A 23,563-nucleotide genomic window follows, 5' to 3' on the forward strand; every position below is an offset into this window, starting at 1 on the left:
CTTCCAGTAAAGAAACCGGCAATTTTCGAGTCGAATGGATGCGGCAGGGCCCAATAAAAGTTAGGGCCTTTTTTTTTTGAGCCTGGGTACATTTTCGGCTCCCCGGCCTGGGCGTTGAAATAATTCACGCCCAGGTGGGGCGTTGAAAGTGTTGTTTGGGCTGGTCTTTTGATGACACAGTTAACCTCTTGTTCATTCGTTTATTTCACTTGGAAGTTCTATGTATTCTCTTCTCTTTTATTTTTTCTTTATTTTTAGAACGTGATGATTTTCTTGAGAAGCCGTAGCCGATTGGTGGACTACGGTGCTTGTTGCTTTGGGCGAGTCTATATGGCCCGAGGAACATACCTTGAGGCGTAAGACTTTGATCTCTCTTGTATATATTTTTCCTTTTGAACGCGTTCGTGAATGATGATATGTATGTGCGAACGAGCGTTCATAAAATGGCCGTTGTGTGCGGTCCATTAATCAGTTCGCTTGAATCATTTTTTTTTTTGAGCAACAACTGATTTTGAATAGTTTTCTTAGAAGCTTGATAGGGTTCAGGCCCATTCATGAAGTGGGCTTAAACATCGTGCCCTTTCGATTGTTCAAACATTTGCTTCGAGATTTTTATTTTGCTATGGTCGTTTCGTAGCGTGGAGCTCCCAAGTATGCATGTTGGGATGCTTTCTTTTGGCGTACGATTTTTTTAGGTTCTTTCGAGAAAGATGCCTTGGGGTTCCACTCGTGTAGGTGCGAGCTATCCCTTCCGTGGTAGGCAATGTTTTTCTACCTTTAATCCTTAATGTAGAAGTCGTGTGGCTTGCATTTTGAATTTGGGAGATAAGTAGTTTTTTGCCTCTTTTACACATGCTCTTGGTCGTGCCTACATTAGTGCAATATGCCTTACTCTTTTTTAGACTTGTATCGTGGGACGGTTGAACTTATGGTGCAACGTAGGTTTGTGTGGCCTAACGGCGTGTCTTAGAACATTCCTCCAGGCGTTTGGGATATCATTATTATTTTTGCATTGGAGTATTTCATCATGCCTTGTTCAGGTGCTCGAATAAGTGTAGCACCTTCTGCGTGGGTTAGCACGGCTTATTACTTTGTTCGATGCGAGGATTCATAGGTGTTTCTTTCTTATTTTTTATATCTGGATAAAACTTGCCTAGCAGAAAGATTCAGCGCCCAGGCTGGGGCGTTAAAGATATCGGCGCCCAGCTCTAGGCGTTGATAATGATTTCTGGGTATATTTTGACAGTTCTTATCCTTGATTTTTTTTTCCTTTCGCTTTTGCTTTGGAACGATGTAGACTGTGTAACGGGCGCTTTATAGGGCGAGCGTTATGTGCAGTGCTTTGATCGGAGTTTTGGTGACTCGCGATTTTCAGTTACCCTTGTTAGTGGGGTGACTTTATATATTCTAAGTAGTGCTTAGAATTTGGGAAGGGTTGTAGCCATTCTAAGGTTCGTTTTACATGATCAAACATTAGGATTGTGCCCCTATGACGTATGTATAGCATTAGCGTCGAGAACTTGCGATAAAATCGTCACTTCGAGTATTTTTAGAGTGTTTTTCTCAAGCCCCCAACTGTAGCTACGGGATTGGCTTGGTGCTATAATGCTTGGCATACGTTTTTATGCATTCATGGTGACATGGATCACGAATAGTTTGAACCAGACTCGTTTTAGTGCGAGGTACGTTCGAGTAGTGATTTTGCTACTTCTCTTGTAAATGTCGTATTGTGCGACATTTCCATGGTCAAGGTAGTCACATATTGTAGTATGCCTTGGACAAAAGCTAGGTGCCTTTCTTTACCCATAATCATATTTAGAAATCTTTTCGACTCACTTGCAACATCGAGATAAACGCATACTTATCTTAAACCAACGACTCTTTATTATGTTCGAAGAAGTCTTTTGAAAATTATTTGAAATCCGAGTCCTACTGTGTACAATCCGAGGAGTCCTAAGTAAGTTGAGTTATAGAAGGGTTCGTACAGGATTATATTGAGTGAATCAAAATACTGTTACGATTTTTGGAATGCTGTCTAAGGATTTGCTGGAAGCCAGGGTGCACGCGTCAAGATATTACTTGTGCCCGTTTGGCATATGCTTTAGGATTTTAGGGCCATCTTTTCCAGAATTGCGAGAATATAAACCGTTTTCAAATTGACTTAGATTTACTTGGTGTATGTCTGCACAAAAGGTCAAGGTATACTTAGTTCCTTCCTTATTTCAATTTTTAGCCCCCAGTTGTTGTTATGTCTTCCCATTAATAATGTTTTCAGATTTCGATTTTAGATGCCCGTGTCATATGTCTGAGTAGGGTGAGCCTTGGTTAAGTGCCAAGTCTTATTGACAATGTACCATTTATTTTTACTTTTTTTTCAAAGGGGATTAGCAAGCATTTGAATTACCATGAACGAGTGCCCTGAGTTCGAAGGAACGATGGGGTGATGCCGTAGAACAATCCTCTTTATTGCAAGCTTACAGCCCTTACTACTTGTTGGCGATCATGACTGTGTCTAGTGGTGAAAGAAGGTCTTTAAGCGAACGACTATGTCTAGTGGTGAAAGAAAGTCTTTAAGTGAGTTAGTTCGCTTTAGGGAGGGTCAAGTCGAGTATTTTTAGAGGTCATGGACGCTTGCGCTAGCCCCCATTCAATTGAGGCAGAGCGATCTTTTGAGTCTTGGCTAAGTGCCTAGGAGTGTCAGTGCTCCTTCTGGCAAGGGTTCGTGCCCTTATTATTTTTCGATGTGTGCTCATTAATTTGGCATCTTGGTGACTTGGATTCTTCCTTTGACTTAAATTTTTCTTTCGACTTGGGTTGTAAGTAATTAAATTTCAATAAGGGACTTCTATTTTTATTCTTGTTATTCTATAGGCTTTAATATTTTTGCAAATTGGTTGGACCGAATCATGGATTGCCTACGTATCCGCCTTAAATAGATTTAATTTGGAATCAGGTCTTGCGTAGTTCTTAGCCTAGAAAATGGTTTCTTAGAATGCCGAATTCGATAAGTATGTTCTGAGGTGGAAACATATTATTTGAAACGGTAGAATAAGTGAAGTCTATTATTTCTTTTTTTTAATCTGCTGCCTTGCGTAAGCCAAAAATTTTGTTTTACATTTTTTTTTTTGAGTACATGTATTTTTTCTTGGTGGTACGTATATCTGAATACGTGTTGTACCCCCCCAAGTGTTCGTTATTTTTCCGTCTATGTGCGGATAAAATGACGGGCACTTCTGGACAAAATTTGGCAAGCAGAGAGAATCAGCGCCCAGACTGGGGCGCTAAAGATTTCGGCGTCCAGCTCTGGGCGCTGAAAATGACTCCTGGGACGGATTCTTTTTTGGTGCGCTAAATGCTTCTTTTTCTTTTTAGACTAACTTTAGAGGCGCTTTGCAAAGTTTCTTTTTTATTATTAACATTTTTTTTATTTTTTTTTATTTTTACGTTGAGCGTATAATGTACTTTTCATTTGTCTCTTTTTTTTATTTGTGACTCAAGACGGCTTGAAAGATGGGTTGAATGAGATAGGATAATTTGTATGGGTATTGGTCAAGCATGAGGATTATATCTGCTAGGACTCACAATTTGCAGCCTTAAGCTAGTGTCCTGAGTTTATATCAACCAAGGCCAATGAGTAGCATGGGGACGTCTCAAGGGTATATCAACAGGATGTGTCTGAACAAGGTATATGGTTATTATGCTAACGGTGGTGTAATAATGGGTATGACGCACGTATCAATGGCCGTATGTGGTTTGCAGTTGACAATAAGTTCAAGAACAAGAGTCGAGGTAATGGTTTCTTGGGTTATGGCAATGAGAACGTGGATGGGTTAAATGAGTTGAACAGGGGGCCCAGAGCGAAGGTGTCTAAGAACATAAGGACTGGAAAGGGTAGACATCGTAGAATTTTATGATTTGGATTCGTTGACTCAATTCTCTTCCTTCGTTTACTTGGGTAAATTTCGCACTTTGGGAGGTACGGGCTAAGTATTTCATGGCTCGCTCTTTTCGCTTTACCTTTTCTTTTTCTCTTTTTTCTTTTTGCTTGGGATTTCTCCCCAACATAAATCCTTCAATCAATTTGGGCTAAAAGGTAGATGGTTGTGGTCTTTGAGTCACGAGGCGAGACTGAGTGAGCCTCGTTTGGTAGGCCTATAGTGGACCTTTAATTTTAGTAAGCCTAGGGTGGATCTTTAAATTGTCTTACTTTGCAAGCGTATTTAGTCGTTTCTTAAAATATGCAAATAGCGTAGATTCAAAATGTTGTTTTTACCTTATGGAAAAATTTATAAAGGCAGTCCCAACGATGGACGTTTATCTTTAAAAGGTCTCAACTACGGATTATTACTGGCCGGTCCCAACTAAAGGGGTTGTTGACTTTGCGTGGGTCTTTTTCCAAAATGACCGGTTTACTAAGTTGAAGACGATGACGTGTCGGGTCATTTAAAAAAATCACGTGCCACTTTAAAACAAATCCACCCATTTAATAAAAAGCCCACCCATGTAACTAAAATCCCACCCATTAAATAAAAAACCAACCACTTAAAATACCCACCCAGTTATTTGGGTGTTTGATTTTAAATTTTTTATTTTTTTTTACCTCCTTCCTCCCTCAGCAACACCACCTGCAACAACCTCCCACCACCCTAGCTAGCTACCAAACCCAATCGTCGACCCCAAAATCTCACCGCCCACCACATGTCTGTTTACCGATCTCCCTTCTGTCTTTCACTTCTCGGTTTCCGTCCAACGCAAACCTGAACGGAGAAGCCGCACTCCACTCTCCTCTCGCTCACACCATATCCGTCGGAGCTGCGAACTCGCCGCACTACACTCCCCTCTCGCCGGAGATGCAAACAAGCCGCCCTACACTCCCCTCTATTTCGCGGCGGGGTTCGAAGGTTCCAACCCAGATCTCGCCGCCCACAACCCAATTCTCGCCGGAGAAGGTTTGAACGACAATGGCCGTGCATAAGATCTCCTTGTTTTTAATTTTTTTTTATTAAATTAAAAAAATAATTATTTGCCGGCGGTGGAGGCTGAAGGGGCCGGCGCTGGAGGCTGAAGGGGAGAGTTTGCGCGCAGCGTGAAGGTGAGAGGCGAGGAGGGAGGAGAGGAAAGTGGTGGCCGGCGGTGGATGCGGGGGTGGATTTGGTGGAGAGAGAAAAAAGTTAAGAATATTTATTTTGGGTAAAAAAAAAATCCTTGACTTACACATCCGGTCACCGGTAAAAAGACCCACGCAAAGTAAACACCCCCCTTAGTTGGGACCAGTCAGTAATAATCCATACTTGGGACCTTTTAAAGATAAACGTCCATAGTTCAGACTGCCTTTATCAATTTTTCCTTACCTTATTGAATTTTAACGAAAGAATTACATCGAAAGTAATTTTTGTTTCTTTTCAGATTCTAGTTTCTGGGATTTAATTGGAAGTTGTGATTTAGACTCAAACTTTCATTAATCTTTCTCATTATAACCCGTGTATGAATACGAGGAGGTGGCCTAGACTCAAAATAATGACGTGGCGTAAGCCTATAATACTTGACCAAGCAACTCTCAGACTTAGGTTAATTGGACCATAACTTTCGTTGGTTGACACTTTAGATTTTAACCCTTGGGTGTTTATTTGTCATGCGCCATTTTTTTTAATGTTGGCAAGGTAGTTAATTGGGGAGATCGAATTTTTATTTTTGCAAGACTAGAATCATTAGTGCGGCTTCTCTCTTTAGTGTGTATTGCTTTACCCCAATGGTAGCCCTATTGGTATGCCGATTTGGGTATTTTCATGGTTGGTCATGTTGCATTCATGGAAAATCTTTTAGTCCGTACTTAATAGTATTTCAAGGAGTGAGTGACTCGAGAGGACTATGATGGTCGTGACCCAATGTGATTATAAGCCTTGAGGCCATTAATTTTTCTTGCCAATGGTATTGACACCTTAGGTTCACTTTGGGGGTTGTGCAACTATGGGGGAATAATTTCCAGAATGTGACCGTTTCCATTTTGCAAATACTACAATATATTCTTTTTATTGGTGAGAGAGAGTATTGAGGCCGTAGACTCTTAGCAAGGGATGACAATTACGTATGGGTGCTTATTGATTTAAATGTTAGGAAGGGAGACTCAATATGGTTTAACCTTTTAACTTGCAGAATGACACCAAGCATTAGGACCGATTCTATGGATAAGACAACTAAGACTTAGGACTTGGATTGTACTTTGGCATAGCCTAGTCTAGACTCGGATTTATTTGAACATTTATTTTTTTTCTTGAAGACTTTATTCGAACATTATTTTTTTGAATATTTTTCCCATTTGACATTCAAGGTCGTTTAACTAGCATGCTCGGTTTTGGTGTTGAGCATTGTCGTCGTAGGAGGCCTAACAACGACACAAAGAGTTATTTATTTCTTATTTTTAGTCGCTTTAGAGTCGAGTGCCTTTTCATACGCCCTTGCAGCAATTTTTACGAAAAGTTTTTTTTTGCTACGTATATTTTTTCATGCGCGGGCACCGAAGATGTTGTGCCTGACCAGAAGGCCAAGCAACAACTTCAGCGCCCAGCAGTGGGCGTGAGAAATATTGGCGCCCAGCCAGGGGCGCTGAAAATGCGTCCCTGACTGGTACTTTTTTTCTGTTCGCGTATATTCTTTTGTTTTATGCGACTTAATTTTGCGTGCTTGCCTAATAACGTCCTTTACGTGTTGTGCAGCGTTTGTGGGATTCGTTACGGGCCATCCCGAGCGTCGCTTGTTTTTGTGGCGATCGTTCGGGCTTGCGGAACACGTATTTTGGTATAACTCTTTGGCAAATTAGTCTATGAATGTTTGGGCAATTTTTAAGGTCGTTCGTTTTCTAGCATTATTTGTCTAACATTATTCGTACACACAATCATAACATAGTCACATCGTTCGCTACACATAACTACATTACAAACATGGATTTGAAAATTAAATATGTCACGTAGTTTATGATAGGCTTCTATGGGTAGTATTTGCGCCTGGCTTGGTACCGCTTCTATCGTAGATCCAACACATGCCCCGGTCGAGGTAGTGTCTTCAACAGACGAATTTCGCTCAAGAGGCCAACCCGCAAGTGCAAGCCAAGGGGGCATGCAGGCGAGAGGGACCTAATGAGCGACCGATTGGGTTCGGGATAGGTGTACTACCTGCACAAGTACCGAGTGGGCAACATGCGCGGCGTATGCACCCCCCTATTGGCGAAAAAAGGTATCCTTAGTCCCAACTCCCGAGGGAGCCGAGATTCGTTATGCGGTTCTGCCCGTTCACATTAATATGCTGATTTTCAGGTCGTCCCAACTTGATGGGGAAATAAACGCGGGGTAGGATCGTTTCACCCTTCGGCTATTTTGATTACCTACAAGCACGAGTATTTCCTTCACTATCCCTAGCGGAGTCGCCACTGTGAGGGGGTCGAAAAAGCGCGAGGCTAATGCGTGACCTTGTCCCTTGTGGGTGTGACGATTCTTTTTATTCAATCAAGTGTAATTGGATTTCCTGTGAGTATACACCCAATTGACTAGTAATATAGGAGTCGCCATTCAGGTTTTAACGACAATGAGAAAAACTGACAAAACCCGGTTATCGTGACATAAAGGGAGTGCAATTATGTTTGACCACGACGGCCGTAGGTTCCCTTGTGATCCCTGGTGTGGGGATCTCTCAATATACACCCGCAAGGTAGAGATTGAGGGTTCGGGGGACTGTAACTACCGAGAGGAGTACTTTGCTCGTCGATAACTCCAGAGGCAGGATATCCTTACTAGCTCAGCATAAATAATTGAAGGGACATGCGTTAACTATTAAACTAATCTGAGTTGATTTTAGCAATATGCAACATATAATACTAATTCGATCGTGATTATCTGATTTAAATAGCATTAAGGGACCTAGCATGATAATCCGATTTCCCAAAAATATTATATTTGTTAGGCGTGATAGAACAATCAGATTAGGTTAGTTTAACAGTTCACAAAAAGGGCGAGGAAAGCAGTTAAATCATCGAAAAGGGACACATTACGACGCACCCTTGAGAGGTGCGTCACGGTTCTCAGAAAACTAACCACTTTGACTTTGCTATTTCTCCTTTTTATTTAACGAATCTCAATTATGGGACAGGATACGTTCTGTTCGATTTATGGATCGATTGCGACAGAACGCGTGAACAATTTCGCAGCGAGAGGCTTAGGCTAAGGGTTGGAGTCAATACTCAGAATATAATTGTGTGTTGTTGTGTGTTCTTTCACGTCGAATTTAGGGGGCTATTTATAGGGAAGAGTTCGTGGAAAGATAGAATTGCAGAATTCTAATCCACAAAGAATTAGGAAAAAACACGTACCCAGGTATTTTCAGCGCCCGGGCCTGGGCGTTGAAAATATGATCCAGGCAATTTCAGCGCCCAGGGCTGGGCGTTGAAATTGCTGTTTGGGCCGTTTTCTTAGTTAGATTCGGATTCCTGAAATCCGTAGTGTTTGAGACTTAATCGAGTCTTTTAGTGCGTATCAATTTCATGACGGAATGCGTCTGGGCCCGTTACGAACTCTAGGCTCGTTAGGATTTTAATTAATACGTAACTCTTATTTCCGAATAATATTAGGAATAGGATTCTCGCAGTTTTCTATCTCATTTAGGATTTATGTTGGAATGCAACACCTAATTCTGACAGGTTTCTATCTTTTATGATTTGCCACTTTTAGAAGCTACCTTTTACGGCAGTTACTATTTTTAGCAGGTTTCCATAAATAGCAGGTTTCGGGTGAAATGAAATGGGGAATCGAGATTCATTTATTTTATAGGAGATGCGTTGTCAAGTGGAGTTTTTATGCTTTCATCATCGAACCTTTCCATTGCGGGAATGGGGACAAAAGTAGGTGTCTACAACACCATCTGAAATGGAACCAATGTAAACTACCCTTAGTTAAAAAGCAAAACTATAACAACCTATTACTATCAAGTCCTAAAAAGCAAGCACAGAAACACCAAAAGGATAACACAAGATGCACTCAAGTCTTTCTTATTTTACAATTCAAACTCGTTTAAGCCTAAGCCTTGCATTTCCAATATATAGAACAAATGGGGACTTTACTACATTTTGGGGGATCCTAGAAGAACCATACTTTGTCCAAGAATCATGTGCATCCTCTAACATCTGGAGAACCACGCATGTAAAATTCAATTAAAATTCCCTAGTATGAAGTAACTATTTATGAATGTTTATGCTAGAAATTCTGCCAATAAATAAAACTGATAGATTTAATAATAAATGAATAGTCACACATAATTACCAGTGATGAATTTTTAACATCTACTGCAAATAAAATGTAAGCACTTTAATGATTTAGATTTATACCATACTTTTATAACTTTGCCTGACTAGTCCAATATCACAAATGCAAAGAAAAATTTGAATTGAAAGAACCATTGTTATATCTACTGAAAACGCTAATCGGATCATAAATCAAACACACGCAACGAAGGTGAGCCACTAAATATTAAGAGTCAAGCAACTTCAAGACTTTGTCTTGAAAGAATTATCAAGTTAGATATTGAGCAGAATATAATGGTAGATTAACTTTTCAAAACAAAACAAGGATTCACCGTACCAAATTCAAATGCGTTTAATCCATGGTTAACATAATATCGAGCAAAACCATACCTGTAAACAAGTGTATAAGAGTAGTTAAAGTTCTACAAATATATGAAAAATAAGAAATTGAAATTCAATTATCGAAACAATTATGCATATAATTAAGAAATTGAAACCTTATAAACTCAATTCGAAAAAACGAGAAGAAGAAAAAAAAAATCAATCTAAAAGTACTATCGCCTTATGAATACTAGAAAATGAATTTACCTAGAAAAATCTTAAACGAACTCAAAGAAGAAAAACAGACTTCTTCAATTTTAGAAGGAAATTCATACCTTTACCAGCGACTTGTGAGATTCGGTTGAACAGAAAATTTTGTTCATCTCAAGTTAACCCTAACTTCCCAGTTTTGGGAACAAGTGAGAGGGACAGGAAAGCGGAGAGCGGAAGTTATGAAATTTGTTCAGTAGGGAAATGAATTGTGAATTTGGTAGGGGGCGGGTATTTTTTAGGTTTTTGTACCTATTATAGTTGGTTAACATGTCGATTAACAAATGTCAGTGTTTCCTTCCTTGTTTCGTGCAAGTTATTACCGTATAAAAACGATTGTAAAAGTGCTACAAAATAAGTGCTACGAAAAGTTGTTTTTCTTGTAGTGGGTGGACATTACAACTTGGTTGGCCCGGGTGCTTAGCGCTGGTACGCTAAAAGCCATGAAGAAGAAGGAAGACAAGGAAGGGAACGCGACCACCCTTCAGACGGACGCCAAGGAGGTAAATTACTCTATTTGTGAGTTTTGGTCTTCTGCAACAATGTCTTATTGTGGACGGCTTCATTTTGCCAGGGAAAGGCTTCGGCCACGGTGGCTCTATCCACAAAGCGTAAAGCTGGTAGGACGGGTAAACCGCGATTCAGGGTGCCTCAGGACCCAAAGACGGTTGAAGGAAATAATGCCCTTGGTCCAAGTATGCATTTAATGGTAAGTCTAATAAATGCGATTCAGTATTAATTAACAAGTTAATAATTCAGTGAGATCAAGTGAACTGAATGCCTACCTAGAGGCCGCTTTAGTTCAAGTGGAATTAATGATATTAAATCCACAGCTTACTCTTGACTGAACCCGTAGGGTCACACAAATAGTACGTAAACGGATCAAGTATTTAATGGCATTAAATACTCCACCTATGGATATTCGGAATCGACGGATCTTGGTTTCAGTGGGACCTAAGATCGTCAAAGGAAAATAATGAATACTCCTGAAACGATGATATTGCCGGAAACGGAAATATGGATCGTATCGGAACTATAAATATTATCCAAGTCGTAGATGTTGCCGGAAACGGAAACATGGTACGTATCGGAACATATTATCGGAAATGGAAATATTGCAGGAATCTGAAATATTGCCGGAAACGGAAATATTGTCGGAATCGGAAATATTATTGGAATCGGAAAATAATTCCGGAAACGGAAATATTAAATATTTGTTCGAAACGGAAATTAATTCTGGAATCGGAAATGTTAAATATTGTTCGTATCGGAAATGAATTCCGAAATCGGGAAATTAATCGGAAGCGCGTCGTACGAATTAGCATCGGACGAGACTTGCTAGACGAAGGCCCAGCACGAAGCCAGGCCCGCGTCCAGCAAGCCAGCGCGCCACACAAGACAACCAAGGCCACGCCAGGCCCAGCAGGCCAAGGCTGTCAGCATGGCTGCGCGAGCAATGGGCTGCGAGCATGGCTGCTCGCGTGCGCCGCAAGGCTTTCGTGGGCTGAACGCCCGCAAGGGCCGTGCTCGTGTGTGTGTGTTTGTGTCCGATCCAAATCCTAAGTCAAGTAGGATTCGATTAATGATTGATTTCCTAATCCTAATAGGATAAATTAGTTAATAAGAGTTTTAATAAAATTCTAATTAAGCTAATTAGTTTCCTAATAGGATTCCAATTTGTTTTCCATACCCCTATAAATATGTGATCCTAGTTCACAATTTATATACAATTTTCAAGTATTCAAAGTGAGTTTTTGAGAGCAAAAATTCAGTCATATATTTGCCCTATAATAGCCGAATATTACTAGTATCTTAAGGGCGATTCTAGTTGGTCAATCTTAAGGCGGATCCGGACGTGCTGTGGACTTTCTACGGAGGGACGACACCTGGAGTCCTAAAGACTTGTTCTTGTTCGGTTCGGGCGCAGCTAGGGAGGGCACGCTACAAAGAGTATGCGTCCTAAATTATGCTAATTGTTATGTGGCAATTAATTTAGAATCCTGGCATTTATGGTCATTTCCGCATGATTTAAGTAAATAAATGGAACCTTTTGAAGCCTATGAAGTAGAAAGATAAAAAGAATTTCACTATTATTTCTATTTATTTAAGTTATTTCGAAAAAATATTTAAGATTTAATGGATCAAAATTGTACTAAAAAAGAAAAAGACTATGAATCATAAAATAAAAAAAATTAAATATTTTCATTAATTTATTCTGTAATTTATTACAAATAATAAGAATATTATAATTAACTCATTTTATGAAAAATTATTTGATTGTCTTCCATTCCAAACAAAAACATATAACAAATTTCTATATTTATTAATTATCTATTTTTTATAGATAATAATATTTGTTACTTTACTTTACCTGTTTATATAACATAGAATAAAAAAATGCCTAAAATCATGGATCTTTTAAACAAATTCATTTATGGGGATCATTTCAATTTAAAAATAAAAGATTCCAGTTTTGAATGTGGTTTATTACGTATATGTAAATTAAATGCAACACATCAAAAATAAACAGAGATATAACTCGAAATTAGTATTTATTATTTATTTTTATTAATCTTACTAAATTTCATACGAATTTTTTTTTATTTAATATTAAAAGGTATCGCCTAGAATCGAAATACATAGATAATGAATAGAAAACACAAATTAGTTTTAACAACAGATGTCTTTCACATCCAACTGTATCATAACCTAACAGTGGTATCACGAGCCTCTAATTAATTCCATAATAATTTCTTAACATGGTTAAATTTTACAAATTTTCAAAGAATTAAAAGGGGTGATTAATTTTCGTAATTGTTAATTAATTGCAAATTGTGTTTATTTAATTATATGTACGCAGTTTTTCGGCAGTTTTTCGGCAGTTTCTTCATTACTCAACGAAATCGAGTGATTTTTGTGTTAATTCCGCATGTAAAAGGCATTCTAAAATTTTGACAAAAATATTGTTTCTCGGCCGAACCCAGAATTCCCAAATTCGAAGCCTAACTATGACTTTTCGGAGGTTTTAGTTTTTCGAACGCAAAAGTTTGTAATTTTAAGATGTTAAATTGAATATTTTCGATTCTTGTTGTTAAATCTTGAATTTTTTATTGACCTATTGTATATGTTTAACAAATTTGAATGCCTAAGCATGTTAATTATACAACCTAATTTGTAATTGTAATTAATTTGTTGAAATTCGAATAATTTAGAATTTGATTTGATTTTCATAATTAATTAACGATTTAATTAGGTATCCATTATTAAAAACCACCATAAAAATTGTTAATTTATGATAAATTTTAAATTTTTATGACCTAGATTTGAATCCATGATAATCGGAAATTAATTGATTAATAAATTTTCGATTTTTCGCCCTAAAATTATGAAATTAATATGATTTATTAATTTTTCGTTAATTTTGAATTAACAATTTTAATTTTTTTTGAAAAAAGTTCATAAAAGTTGCACGCACAAAGCAATGGACTCTATGTGTTACCCTTAAGGGGTGTTGTATAGTGCGGGCACGCGACGACGAGCAAGGGAGCTCGTCGCCCGTGCGGTACGAATGCAGCGAGCAACATAGCATGGCGCGCGCGCGAGGCATTGATGCTGGCCGTGTGTGTTGTGCGATGGGCGAAGGGCGACAAGGCAAGGCATGAGCGAGCAGTCGCGTGTGGGCAGCGAGCGTGTTGCGCCACAGCGCGCACTGCCTCGCGCAGCGGGCGATGGCTCGCGTGCAGCGATCGATGCCTCGCCAGGCAGCTTCTGCGATGCGAAGCGGGCGAGCAGGCTGCGCGCAAGCGTGGCTTGGCTTGCTGTGCTTGCGCGTGGCTGCTGCTAGTCATGCATGCCGAGCGATCAGTCGAGGGGCGTTGCTGCCTCGTGCACTCGACGGGGCTTGGGCGCAAGCCCAAGTGCCTCGTCTTGCTGAAGAAAATAGTGCCCTTGGTCCAAGTATGCATATAATATTAAGTCTAATAAATGCGGTTCAGTATTAATTAACAAGTTAATAATTCAGTGAGATCAAGTGAGCAGAATGCCTAGCTAGAGGCCGCTTCAGTTCAAGTGGAATTAATTATATTAATCCACAGCTTACTCTTGACTGAACCCGTAGGGTCACACAAATAGTACGTAAACGGATCAAGTATTTAATGGCATTAAATACTCCATCTATGGATATTCGGAATCGACGGATCTTGGTTTTAGTGGGAGCTGAGATCGTCATAAGCAAGAAATGAATACTCCGGAAACGATGATATTGCCGGAAACGGAAACATGGTACGTATCGGAAAATATTAATGGAAATGGAAATATTGCCGGAATCGGAAATATTGCCGGAAACGGAAATATTGTCTGAATCGGAAATATTATCGGAATCGGAAAATAATTCCGGAAACGGAAATATTAAATATTTGTTCGAAACGGAAATTAATTCCGGAATCGGAAATGTTAAATATTGTTCGTATCGGAAATGAATTCCGGAATCGGGAAATTAATCGGAAGCGCGTCGTACGAATTGGCATCGGACGAGACTTGCTGGACGAAGGCCCAGCACGAAGCCAGGCCCGCGTTTAGCAAGCCTGCGCGCCACACAAGGCAGCCAAGGCCACGCCAGGCCCAGTGCAAGGCCAGGCCCAGCAGGCCAAGGCGCGCGCACGAGTGGGCTGCGAGCTGCGCTGCTCGCGTGGGCCGCAAGGCTTGCGTGGGCTGAGCGCTCGCGAGGGTCGTGCTCGTGGGTGTTTGTGTCCGATACAAATCCTAAATCTAAAGGGGTTTGTTCAAAGATTAAATTCCTAATCCTAATAGGATAAAATAGTTAATAAGAGTTTTAATATAATTCTAATTAAGCTAATTAGTATCCTAGTAGGATTCCAATTCCTTTCCATAAACTCTATAAATATAGGCCTAGGGTCACATATTTAACAGACGATTATTGAAGTATTCAAGGTAAGATTTTAAGCAAAAATCAGCCAAACACTTGCACCCAAATAGCCGAAAATCTAAGAACCTTAAGGGCGATTCTAGTTGGTCAATCTTAAGGCGGATCCGGACGTGCTGTGGACTATCTACGGAGGGACGACACTTGGATTCCTAAAGACTTGTTCTTGTTCGGTTCGGGCGCAGCTAGGGAGGGCACGCTACAAAGTGTATGCATCTGAATTATGCTAAATGATTATGTGTAAATAATATGTTTCCTGGCATTATGGTTTTTCCGCATGATTTATGTTTATTCATTTGTATCATAACCTAACACTTGCTACGATTGATACGTTTTGATTTTAATTTTAGATTTTCAGTTCGAAAATGATTTTAATTAACTTTAAAATTAATAATTTAAATTGTTTTCTTGGATTTTAATTTTGATTATTATAATTATTATAAATTTTAATTTATACTAATTATTTTACTTAAATTAGAACCTTGAATTAATTTAAATTTAATTGTTTAATTCAACTGAAAATAAATTAAAAGGGGATTCAATTATAATTTTATATGAGCTTTAAAATTTAATTAAACTTGTATGTTTCCGGTTAGACTAGAAATACATTTTTATGTTTAAAATTAGTAAAGCATATAAAGTTATTGGTTTAAGTGGGAGCCTTTAGTCATAAACTCTTGATTAGGTCTACAATCCTTTAAGGTTAAAACAACTTGATTAGAATTAATAAGGACTGAATAATTGGTAGATTATTGGTGCCCTTGATTAATTGCTGCAAATATATATGTGATGCATAACATGTGTTTTACTAACCAGCTATGTGGGCCATTCATGATAATGAATGGGTGAATGGTATGTATTGTATATGTACTGTTTTGCAGGTTAATGAAAGTGACTAGTATGGCCCAAATAGGATAGAAAATATGGTCTGCGTACCATTAATTTGAATGTAATATTGGTCTAAAGTACCAAATTTTATTGCTTTTAAATATGGTCTGCGTACCATCAAATAGTTGTAATTTGTTTAATTATAGCTTATCCTATTTGAAGAAAATGGCGCCTCCCATGGTGAAATTCAAGACGGAGTTTCCAATCCATTTTCAAGACGGACTTTGAAGTTGAAGCTTCAAGATGAAGTCGGGTCATACTAGATCACATTAATATCTTATGCATGTTTTAAGTTATTTATTGCTTTAAATATGTCTTAGTTATGCATGAGATTGTGGCTTGATTATGTTGCATGATTAAGGATTTTAGTTTACTTAAAATCTAACCAACATAGTAAGAGCCTTAAGTTCCAAACTTTAACAATTGAGTTAAAAGGTGCCATGCCAAAATAACACTTACTTGGATAACCTTTACACCAATCTAGTAATAGTTTTACGCTCAGCGAGGTGTTACTTATTGATCCTAAAGGGGTAAGGTACACAAAATAATTGTGAGTACATGTTAGTTTTGGTGAAACTCAACGATATAAGTAAGGAGTCCTTTTATGTCGTGACAAAATTGATAGGTTTACCTAATAAGTTCTTAGACGTACCTATTAACCAAGAGTAGTTTCTAGACTATTAGCAAAAGGCTTTTGCTTACCTAAAAGATTTTAGAATTGAGTATAAATACATAATGTGCTTAATTCTTCAATGGTTTTAGGGTCTTGGAATCATTTTATTCACACCTGCCGGAACACATAACTTGAAAAAATTTCTTAATGAACATTAAATTATGCATGCATGCTAGAATTTTAGTTTATTAAGAGAAACTGTGAATGGTTATTTACTTGTTTATTTTTTCAATTGTAGTTTTAACTATGGCAAACAACAATCAAAACATCATCATAGGTTCTAAGCTTATGGTCAAGGTGAACCTAACAAATTTTCTTGAATGGGAAGCTAAGCTAGTTGAAGTAGTCAGACTCAATGGACTTGAGTATGCACTGCTCCATCCCATGCCAAGCTACTATGCCAGAGACATGACCCTTGAAAGATTTGCCGCTTGGGATGCGGATCTCAAAAAGGTTATGAGTCTCATGCTGAACAATATCCCTGATGAATGGGCTAGAAGGTTTGTAGCTTACGAACCTTTTATGCTCATCAAGAATCTGAGGGACATCTGTCGTGGAAGCACGGAGGACAGGGACCTAAACGTCGATGAGTTGATTGAATCAATGTCTGGTCTAAAGCTTAGTTCTCCTAACAGGTGTTTTAGGATGGAGGTCCAAGAAACACATGTTCAGCTCCTTCGCACTAAACAAAGGGTAGGTGTCCCACTGAGGTTCCATGTAGACCATATGCTTTCATTGTTTGATCGCCTAAGTCTGCTAGGAACACCAATAAGCGAAAGGATGGCAGTCTCTATCACTAGTAGAAAAACATTCATTTGAGGCGTCACTTTTATATTCATTAGCGGCGTTTTAGGCATAGCAGCAAATAGAGTGGCAGCAAATGAATGGTATTGATTTGCGGCGTTAAAAAACGCCTCAAATTAATCATTCATTTGCGGCGTAAGGTAGAAAAAACGCCTCAAATGAATAGTATTGTATTGCGGCATTTCTACCTAAACGCCTCAAACTATGGTAAAATTGCGGAGTTAAACGCCGCGAATAATGTGTAATTTTTTTTAATAAATAATATATTTTTTGTATATTCAACCATCCTAAAAATATTGAACCTGTACTCAAGCCACATTTATACAATGTCCAAAAGTATCATCAACCACCAATAACTTCCAATAAACTTTGATTTTTACATATAAGTTAACCATCATATGTTTACAAAAATAAACCACCTAAATAGTTTCAAGTCTATAATAACTATATCTTATACACTTCATACGTTACAAAATTGCACCAAAAATATAATAATATATGATTTTAATAGCAGGAATCATCCACAAAAAGAGATCGATGAAGCGTTAATTATTTACACACAATGTTCGGTGAAGTATGATGCCCATTTGTCTCGTATTTCAACAATTTGCTCATCGGTGAAAGGATCTCCACTCAAAGATGTGCAAACCTAACAAAATAATATAAATATATATATCATAAAATTAGTTATCTTCGGCTAGATAAGCATGGAAGGGCAAAGCCCATAGAATCAAGAACCTTGACAACATGACAACAACATTATTCATGACAATAAAGGAACCAAAAATCGTGTGTCTTTCCATCAATAAAACTTAGTCCAATGAAACAATAGGTTTCATTGAGGAAACAAAAGGCTTTACTGAACAAATTGAATGACAGTTAGTGTATAAAGAAGCTGCTGACTTTATTGATCATTATAGGTCATATTTTGACTGTTATAGTCGTTTTTGCTCCCAACTCTAACCCGTGAACTTAAATTGCTTTTCTAAACCCTTTAAATATTTAATAAACTTAGTATTAGGTTACTTAGACTCATTCCCATCTACTTTGGTCAAGTTATGCACGTTTAAGGCTTTATTGATCATTATAGGTCATATTTTGACTGTTATAGTCGTTTTTGCTCCCAACTCTAACCCGTGAACTTAACTTGGTATTCTAAACCCTTTAAATGTTTAATATGTTAGGTTATGATACATATGACAATTCATAAATCATGCGGAAAAACCATATAGCCAGGAAAACATATTATTTACACATAATCATTTAGCATAGTTTAGATGCATACTCTTTGTTGCGTGCCTTCCCTAGCTGCGCCCGAACCGAACAAGAACAAGTCTTTAGGACTCCAAGTGTCGTCCCTCCGTAGATAGTCCACAGCACGTCCGGATCTACCTTAAGATTGACCAACTAGAATCGCCCTTAAGGTACTATTATTTTCGGCACTTTATAGGCAAATATGTGACTGATTTTTTCTCTCAAAAAACTCACTTTGAATACTTGAAAACTCGTTATAAATTGTGAACCCAGGCCACATATTTATAGGGGTATGGAAAGAGAATTGGAATCCTACTAGGATACGAATTAATTAAATTAGAATCCTAGTGGAACTCTTATTTAATTAATTTATCTTTTAGGATTAGGAATTTAATCATTAAACGAATTCTATACGCTTTAGGATTCGAGTAACACACTTCGAGTAATACGCTAGCACCGCACGCAGGCCTTGCGGCCCACGCACAGCGCCAGCCCACTCGTCGCAGCCCCGCGCGCGCGCCCAAGCTTCGGCTGGGCCTGGCTTTTGCGCTGGGCCTGGTCGCATGCTTGGCGTATGGTTGTTGCGCTTGGCTTGCTGGGCGATGGCCCCGGCTTTGTGCTGGGCCTTCGTCTGGCAGGCCTCGTCCAATGCTAATTCGTACGATGCGCTTCCGATTAAATTCTCGATTCCGGAATTCATTTCCGATACGAACAATATTTAATATTTCTGATTCCGGAATTAATTTCCGTTTCGAACAAATATTTAATATTTCCGTTTCCGGAACTATTTTCCGATTCCGATAATATTTCCGATTCTGACAATATTTCCGTTTCCGGCAATATTTCTGATTCCGGCAATATTTCCATTTCCGATAATATTTTCCGATACGTACCATGTTTCCGTTTCCGGCAACATGTACGACTTGGATAATATTTATATTTCCGATACGATCCATATTTCCGTTTCCGGCAATATCATCGTTTCCGGAGTATTCATTTCTTGCCTGTGACGATCTCAGCTCCCACTGAAACCAAGATCCGCCGATTCCGAATATCCATAGTTGGAGTATTTAATGCCATTAAATACTTGATCCGTTTACGTAATATTTGTGTGACCCTACGGGTTCAGTCAAGAGTAAGCTGTGGATTAATATCATTAATTCCACTTGAACTGAAGTGGCCTCTAGCTAGGCATTCAACTCACTTGATCTCACTGAATTATTAACTTGTTAATTAATACTGAATCGCATTTATTAGACTTAACATTGAATGCATACTTGGACCAAGGGCATTATTTCCTTCAGTCTCCCACTTGTCCTTAGGGACAAGTGTGCATTTCCTAATTCCTTTGTCGCTCGATGCTTGCTCTTGAACATAAGGTAAGAGTTGTCATCCTTATTATGTCCAGAGGTGTTCCTCGGTTTCAGAGTTCAACTGATCAAATAAACAGATAATCATAGCTTATGATTCATCCGAGCACGACCATGCATTTCACAGTTTCTAGCTCTACGAGTGGCCTTGTACAACTTTTAAGCATCTCATCCCGATTTATGGGAGGACAATCCCAATCTTGCGATCTTGAGATTAGACTTCGTTTGATAGGTGATTACCTGAGCGTTGCCTTTATAGCCTCCTTTTACGGTGCGACGGTTGGTCAACGTCAAAGCAACCAGTTCTCAAACAAGTAATCTCAAATCACTCAGGTATTGAGGATTTAGTGTCTAATAATTTTAATGAAATTTACTTATGACAGATTTTCATCTCTTACAGTAAAGTTTCATAGGTCTTGTCCGATACTAGTCTTCCCAAAGTAAGTATCTATGCAAATGATTATGACATTGCCATGTCCACATAGTTCAAGAAACAGAACTACTAGTCATCTTGCATTCTAGTCGTCTAACGTTTTCTATGCGTCCAATTTTATAGAAAACTCCGACTAGGGACCATTTTCAACTTTTGACATTCAAGTTCACTTGATAGACATTTCTTAGTCACAGGACTGGTCCTGACAGTCTATCTTGAATATATTGTCAAATTGAAGGGACTCATCATTTAATACTAAACCAAGATTAAATGGAATATGAAAACACATTTCATATATGATAAATGTTCAACCCTAATGTTTTATAACCATGGGCCTCAAACCCATCTTTAAAACAGTTCATGGAATTCAAAGCTATGCTTGATTTCCAGTGCCACAATGTGAGTGTTGTTTCTCACTTGTTGCATAGGTTTAGTTATCATGCTTTGCCAATCTTAATATCCTTTCATCGAATGTTCTTCGAGATATGATGATAAGATCTTTTGAGTGTGTTTATTTTGTGATCTATTCCTTCTAGCTACAAGAGTAGTTCTACGCATCTTGCAATGAAGAACCACCAAGTCAGAAGACATATGATCTACCCAAGTTCAGTGAAGAAACTCTTTAACATAAACAAACAACCCTATTTTATTGCTTCTTAGGCAATAAGTACTTTTACTTCAACTGTTTAGGTTGCTAGTGATGCTTTGTTTGGATTTACTTATCCAAGCAGTTCACAGATATGTGGAAGACTTTCCAGTTGTATCTTAGAACATAGAAATTAATATTTAATTTTCCCACGCAACAACTCATGGTCTCCAATCCATGTTGCCATTTCAAAACACGATGCTCTATAGCTCGTCCTTATCAATGGTTAACTCCAAAGGGTCTTGCTTGATCCTTTGCCAGTGTTTAAGCGTGTAGCATCAATATTTAGCATATCTTTATTTCCTTGAATCAAGAACTATTCCTATGTACCTTTTCAAGTACCATAAGTATTCTTGATCTCAATCTAGTTGATCTTCACTTAGATCAATAGAGATTGGTATATGTTCGTCATGCCTAAAGTCATACGATACGTTTTTGGCGATCCTCATATTATATCATACATGATAAATTCTTTTGCAGAATAATTCCCAATTGAATTCTATTCATGTAACTTTAGCTCATTCAATTTCAGTAGATACTGAATCCAGCTAAATTCTTTGACATAAAATATAGGTGAAGAATCTCACTTAGATCCTTTGATGTTTTAACTTAGTAAATGCTTATACATAGTTCAAACATTCTTTACTTAGATTTATTCACATGGGCCGAATATCTCCAATGGAGTCTTTCGTGTTTGATTTAGTAAATGCCATTACTTAATCCAAAACAATATTATAAGATCTTTGTAAATAGATCTTAGTACCTAGTATGAACTAAGTTTCGCCTTGGTCCGTCATTGATGAATAATCTCAAATCTAAGTATTTAGCATTTGAATGTTATTTCACAATAGAGAGATATGTGTGTGATACACATAGGACCAATTAAGTTTTATGTACTCCCACTAAACTTCTTATATATCTATAAGAATCATGTACATTTTATGAAACTAAAATACTTATTAGTTTCACTAAAATACATTTCTAATTCCCAATTGCTTGCTTAAATCTGTACTTAGATTTTATAAACTAGCTTTTCTTTTCAAGCATTTATTTGGATCCACAAATCCTATGACATACCATGTACATAGTTTATTCCAACATTTGATTGAGGAATACGTTTTGTCATCCAATTGCTATATGTACCAATATGTAATCATTGCTTGAATATAGACTTGAGCATTACGATTATGCATGAGGTTTCAACACAATCCATGTCATGAATTTGCTTGTAACCTTTAGCAACTAATCTAGCTTTGTGTGTGAACACAATTTCATGTTTGATGGTTTTTATCCTTGAAACAAACTTGCAACCAATAGGTGTGAAACTATTCTTGCAAATCAACAAAATTTTAATTTTGTCATCAAAACATTGAGTGTGTTTTATGGCCTCTAATCATTAAACATTTGAGTCTATATATGGCCTCTAACCATTTTAGGGAATTTGGGTTTCGTCATAGCTTTCTTACAGGTCACAAACTCATTAATTTACATGATAATAGTTTGACTGCAAGTTGTAGGTTTCTTTACTATCTAATAGAAGAATATCATAGTTTCATTGACCAGAACTCTATGTTTCTTTAATAACTAATAGAAGAATCTCATAGTTCCAGTGACTTGAACTCTATGCCTACTTGGGTATAGAACATCAAACAGTAGAATATCAACAGGCACTTTGAGAGTCCTTTGAATATTCTATTCTCCTTGAAGCACTTGTAAAGTCTTCTAAGAGATGTTTATTCTTTAAAGCCACTTGTAAAGTCCTTACAGAATAAGTTCGGATTTTCTGAAGCACTTCGAAAAGCCTCCGGAATGTCCGTTTATGTTTGTTGTTCGCCTCGAAAACTTTCGAGGTCTATTTTCTCCCACTTGTCATTTTGGAAACGAATTTCCAAAAGGACATTATTTCGAGCAAACAAACATTATGTTCTCAAAATTCGTGGTAGAAACAATACCCTTGTGTCTCATTTGAATAAATCACAATGAAACATATATCTATACTTGGGCCTTAGTTTGTTGAATAACAAACACTAAGCTCCCACTGAGTTTAGCAACTCTTTAGATATATATAATTGAAAAGATATCCTGAAATTACTTTTCAATAGCTTTGACGAATTTGGTTTAGTTTGGTGGTAGTTGAGCATTTTGTTTTAGAAATTATAGGAAAAGTCTTTATGATCATCATTGATCGAATCAAGTACTAATTGACTTCGATCATTCCAACTTAGATATGCCATACCTCATGGAGCTAGATTGTGAAATTACAACACACAATCATTGATGATCATTTTTGGTCTCAAGTAATCATTAACATGATCTATCCTAGATCTTTATGATTTCTTACCAAGTGGGATTTATACTTCTGAATCTTTGAACTAGCCAAACAGATTCAACTTATATCACATTGAGTAAATAAACCTATATTCACTCAAATCTGTGTGAAATAATAAAGTCATAAAACCTTTCTTTAGCTTTGAACTCTATTGTCTAGGCGTTCTAACAATAGTTCATATCTTTTGTTACTTTCAACAAGTAAGACAAGTCGTCTTAAATTGATCTAGAAATCAATGAACTTTCAAAAGTCCATCAAAATAGAGCTTTTGAATGTTAACTTGTTGATATGGTCTAAGCAACAATGCCAAAGATTAGTGGAACTCAAATCAAGGGGTTGATTTGAAC

Source organism: Spinacia oleracea, chromosome 5, assembly GCF_020520425.1.
Source record: "Spinacia oleracea cultivar Varoflay chromosome 5, BTI_SOV_V1, whole genome shotgun sequence".
NCBI lineage: Eukaryota > Viridiplantae > Streptophyta > Magnoliopsida > Caryophyllales > Amaranthaceae > Spinacia > Spinacia oleracea.